The following is a 5,437-nucleotide window of genomic DNA, read 5'->3' as shown; positions in this document are numbered from 1 at the left end:
GGGCTGCTCAGACCCCATGAGCCTCCAGGCCCAGCCCTGCATCTGCACAGACACAGCCCTCCACCCCCCCGCTGCCTCCCTGGGGACCCCCCCCAGCCTCCCGCTGCTCAAGACTGTTGACTGAGGGTCCGGGCCACCCGGCCACCTCAGGGGCACCGTCCCTGCAGCCAGGCCCCCCCACCCCCCATCGAGGCCAGCGACTCCGTCCTGTGGAAGGATGGGCCGTCCTGCCAGCCACGAGTCGCCCCCCACCCCATCCCTGGACAGGTGGGGATGGCCGCCCACCCCGGGCTTGGCTGGTGGGGGGCACAGTCGCCCGTCAGAAAATAAAGCCATATTGAAAGACCTGCCCCTGCCCTTCCTGTCGGGAGGCTGGGTTCCCCCAGGCCTTGGTCCCCCCCCCACTCTTCACGCGGCTGGGGTCCTGGGCGGGGGGATCAGGAGTGAAGGGGGGCCCGTAGAGCCAGGAAGGCTGCCAGGCTGCTCCCTAAAGCCCAGCCCTTCCCATCTCTCCTTCCCCCAGCCCCTGTGGCCTCTGCCCTGGGACCCCCAGACCAGGGTGCCGCGGGCACCTGCTCCCCTCCACCTGGGCCCCACCCCCCTGCCCGGCTCTCCCTCCCGAGCAGAAGGTTCTGGGGGCAGGAAAACATCAGGGTGGGTGGGAAGGAGGGCAGGGGGGGCAGGCTTGTGCAGGGTGGGTGGGAAGGAGGGCAGGGGGGAGCGGGCTTGTGGAGCCAGTGGGGGTCTGTGCTCCTGATTGTCACCCAGAAATGCAAAGCCGCACTAAGCCTGACTGGCCAAAGTAGCCGCTGTGTGCGAGCCAGCGTCCCCAGCCTGCCTCCTGCTACCGGGCCCAGTGGTGAGGGGTTTTTCTTGATCGTGGACATAAATGCAGGGTGGGTATTGGCTGTCTCAGGCTTCCTGGTGCTGGGGCCCCGCCCCTTACAGGGGCTGCACAGCGGCCAGGGTCTGAGGCTAGCCCTGAGCAGAAGTGCTAGGCTACAACGGAAACATCACAAAGGGAAAACGGACCGGGGTGGGGGTGGGCTCAGCGGTGGAGCCTGAGACCCTGATTCCAGACCTCGTACACCCTCCCCAGCCACCAAAGGGGGGGGGTCCCTCTACTGCAGAAGGGGGCAACAGGCCCCAAGTGGGTGAGGACACCTGTAGATAGGATCTGTGCCGTGGATGGCTTTGACGGGGCACACAGGGAGTCTCGGGGGACTGGGAAGAGTCCCTGAGGGAAGGACCCGTGAGTGAAATCAAAGCGACAAGGAGGAAGCCGTGCAGAAACCACAGGGCTGCGATGGAGAGCAAGGACAGCCCGTGCAAAGGCCCTGGGGCAGGGCTCAGTCCGGGTGGTTGGGAGAAAGAGCTAATGAGGGGAGAAGTGGGGAGAGGGAGACGTGTGGTTTGCACTGGGGAGGAGGGCAAGGATGGGAGGGACCGGCTGGCCCTGGCTTCTGGAAAGGTCGCTGGCAGCCTCTGGAAAGCTACAAAGAAGAAACTGAGTTCAAGCTGCCCATGCCAGGCACTCCTGGCAGCTTGTTACTGGGCTTCTTGACGTCCCAGGGGAACCCCTTGGGTCCCCCATTAACTCTGGGTGACAAGAAAAAATGTGGATGCATTCACTTTCTCTCAAAGGCACTATAGCCACTACCAGGACCTCAAGAAGGTAGAGCCAGTGGTTTTTTGTGGTTTACCCTGTGCCCTCTGTGTGTGTGTGTGTGTGTGTGAGAGAGAGAGAGAGAGAATATACTGGGGCTTGAACAACAACTGGCACTCTACCACTGCAGCTATTCTAATAGTCCAGCTTTTTGCTGGTTACTTGGAGTTGGAATCTTGAAGAGGTCAGCAAGGGCTGACCCTGGACTCTGATCCTCCAGATCTCAGCCTCCTGAGTAGCCGGATGATAGGTTTGGGCCCCTAGTGCCTGGCTGATTCCTGCCCTTTGCTTTACACTTTGTTGATTTCAAAATGTTGAGAACAGGAGAAAAGTCAGGAAGGAGGGGGAGGAGGAGCTGGGCTCTGGTGGCTTATGCCTGTAATCCTACTACTCAGGAGGCTGAGATTTGAGGATTACCATTAGAAGCCAGCTGAGGCAGGAAAATCTGTGAGACTCTTGTCTCCAATGAACCACCAGAAAACTGGAAGTGCCACTGTGGCTCAAGTGGTAGAGCGCTCGCCTTGAGCTGAAGAGCTGAGGGACAGCATCCAGGCCCAGAGTTCAGGCCCCAAGACCAACATCAACAACAAGAATTATAAAGGTGATATACAGAGAAGTTGCAATTACATGAGGCAGTGAAATAGCACAGTTCTTTTTGGATCCTGTTGCTCCTTCCCCTGCTCTCTCTGAGTTTTTCCTTCCCGTATAGTTCATGTCCAACACAGAGCCCTGCGAATCTCATGCTTGTGTTTGCTCACCCTTTGTCCCTCCATTTCTGCTCCCTCTTACCCTCCCCTAAACAGATAAATGAACAAATGAGACAGAAAACAAAAACAGCAACAAAGAAAAACATGTCATTTCCATCCCCTAGAGCTCATGTCGATAAATACTATTTTATGCGACCGCATGCACACGGCATTGCACCTTTGTGCGCCTCTCCTTTGGGAAGACCGCATCTTAACCAACAAGCCAGGCATGGTGGGACATGCCTGTCTTTCCCGCTATGAGGGAAGCATCAATAGAAGGATTAAAGCCCATGGCTGGTCACTGCAAAAAAACGTTAGATGCTAGCTAAAAAAAACAACAACAACAAAAATAGCTAAAAGGCCGGGCACCAGCGGCTCAGGCCTGGAATCCTAGCTGCTCAAGAGACAGAGCTGAGGACCTCAGTTGAGAACCAGTCACCGCAAGAAAGTCGCTGAGACTCTCTCCAGTACATTACCAAATGGAGCTATGGCCTCAAGTGGCAGACAGTGGCCTAGAGTAAAAATAGCTCAGGGACAGCGCCCAGGCCTTGGGTTCAAGCCCCGGGACCGGCACAAAACACAAGCTAAAGGAAAAAGGGCCGAGGCCTTGGCTCAAGTCTGGGGGCGTGGTCAAGGAGCAGGGCGTGGCCACGCAGGGGGCGTGGCCCTAGGGGTGTGGCCGGGAGGAGGGTTGATCTGTGATGGGGCGTGGCTCAAGTGATGGCTCAGCCCACCGGTAGGGGCGTGGCTTTACAGTAAGGGGTGTGGCTCTGAGATAGAGCACCTCGTTTAGCTAGCTCAAGGTCCTGAGTTCAAACCCCACTACCACCAGAAGTGTAACCATCAGATTTATGTCAGCTGGGCCAGAAGAGCAATTTGAGGCCTACTTTACAGGAATTGAGGCACTAGGCGGGAGCCCCTGGAGACCAGCCCTGCGTGGCTCCTCCCTGTTCCCACCCACACTCCCCCCCTCCCTCCTCCCAGCACATGGAGGCCTACAGGGCTCAGAGCATCCCACTCACGTCTCCATGGAAACAGAGCCCTGGCTGGACCAGCCCCAGCATCCCCGGAGCTCTGCTAGGCCTGGCCAGGCCTGGGCTGAGCTTGAATGCCGGGGCACTGAGGAGCCCATGGGTGTGGAAAAACCTCCGACCCCGGGCCCAGCCTTGCTGCGAAGCCCACCCAGCGTGTGCTGTCAGCGTGTGTGTGTGTGTGTGTGTGTGTGTGACCAGGTGGCTGCCAGCCATGGCCATTTGTGGAGTGCTCCGGGCACCAGGCCAAGCTACACTGAGTCCTCACCAGGGCCCCCTCGCTCTTCTCTCTTTAGCACGTGGCAAATAAGGAAGCAAGGAGGGCCAGGTGCCAGCAGCGTGAGTGAGGAAGACCGTGCGGCGTCATGGGGAGGGGGGGGGGAGAGTTGAGCTTCCTGGTTTGAGGCCCCACGGTTGGTGCTGTGTGATCTTGCGCAAGTGATTTGACCTCTCTGGGCGTGAGTCCCTGCTCTGTTCTTACAAATAAAAACAGTTCTTACTTGTTAAGGTTGCTGTGGGGAATGAGGGTGGGGAAAGCGTCATCAGGCAGAAAATGCTTGTGATGCTGGGGGCTCACGCCTCTCATCATAGCTCCTTAGGAGGCTGAGATCCTGAGGATGGTGATTCAAAGCCCACCGTGGCAGCGTTGTGCCCTCAACCCTAGTTGTGATGTGTGTGTGTGTGTGTGTGTGTGTGTGTGTGCCAGTCCTGGGCTTGAACTCAGGTTCTGGATGCTGTCCCTGAGCTTAATTTTATTATCTTTATTTTATTTTTGGCTCAAGCCACAGCTCCACTTCTGGCCTTTTAATGGTGGTGAATTGAAGATGAGAGTCTTATGAACCAGGATTCCAGGCTTGAGCCACCGGCATCCTCTTCCCAGTTGATTTTTGACAACTGTGGTATTAAGGCTTTGATTGCATGCATTGTTTTCCTCACTCTAGTTCATTCTCCACATGGTGTGACGTCACCCCAAAGGAAGCCTGACCCCAGGAGCTTCCCCCCCCCCCAGTCCCCTTCCTGTGTGAAGCCACCTGTTCTAGACGTTTCTTATCAATGGAGCCCTTCACGGTGGGGCCTTGTGTGTCTGATTTTCTGAGTGCCGTGGCCTCAGGGGCCCTCCCACGTAAAAAATCTTCATCTTGTTCGGAGCTGTGTGATGCTCAGTGTGTATACCACAGGAAAACCCAGCCTGTCCATATTAGCTAACTACTGAATTTGGGGTGGGGGGAGGAGGGTGTCTATACTTGAATTCTGTATCTTCCCCAGTCCTGGGGCTTGAACTCAGGACCTGGGCGCTGTCCCTGAGCTTCTTTTTGCTTGAGGCTAGCGCTCTACTACTTGAGCCACAGCGCCACTTCTGGCTTTTTTTCTGTGTATGTGGTTCTGAGGAATGGAACCCAGGGCTTCATGCATGCTAGGCAGACACCCTACCATGAAGCCACTTTCCTGGCTTGAATGATGCACCTTAAACAAGAGCGTGGTGTGGTGTGTCCCCACCCTAGTCCTGGCCTGAGGCACACGTTAGTATTTCATGAGTCCCTTCCTTCTTCTCTGTGTCACCTGGTACCCTCATGATCCCCCCCACACACTGCTCTCCTGCGATTCCTGCACGCAGTGGCTTGCATGCCCCAGGGCCTTTGCACAAATGAACCATGCTCACCTGGCCCAGTCTGGCTGTTGACGCGTCCCTGGCTTGAATTGTCCTGCGGATTGGATGATGTCGTCTGTGTGCGGAGCCCGGTGTGTGTGCGTGTGTCGTCTTTATAAATGCACGTGGGATTCATGCACACCTGTTCCCCCCGAGAGGCAGCCTCCGCTTGCCCACGTGGTGGCCTCAGTTTCCCCGCGGGCTTCTGTGCGTCCCCCCCTTCACACCCCAGGCCTCCATTTCCCTAAGGAAGTCGCGCTCCAGACTCTCCAGAGCGCCGCTTGGCCCCGCGGGGCCTCGGCCTGGCGCGCATGCGCCCTCGGCCCGGGATCTCGCGTCTTCCCCG

The sequence above is a fragment of the Dipodomys ordii genome, unplaced genomic scaffold, assembly GCF_000151885.1.
Source record: "Dipodomys ordii isolate 6190 unplaced genomic scaffold, Dord_2.0 Scaffold64, whole genome shotgun sequence".
In the NCBI taxonomy this organism is placed as follows: Eukaryota; Metazoa; Chordata; class Mammalia; order Rodentia; family Heteromyidae; genus Dipodomys; species Dipodomys ordii.
The sequence above is the reverse complement of the archived record's forward strand: the minus strand, read 5'-3'. Positions refer to the sequence as shown.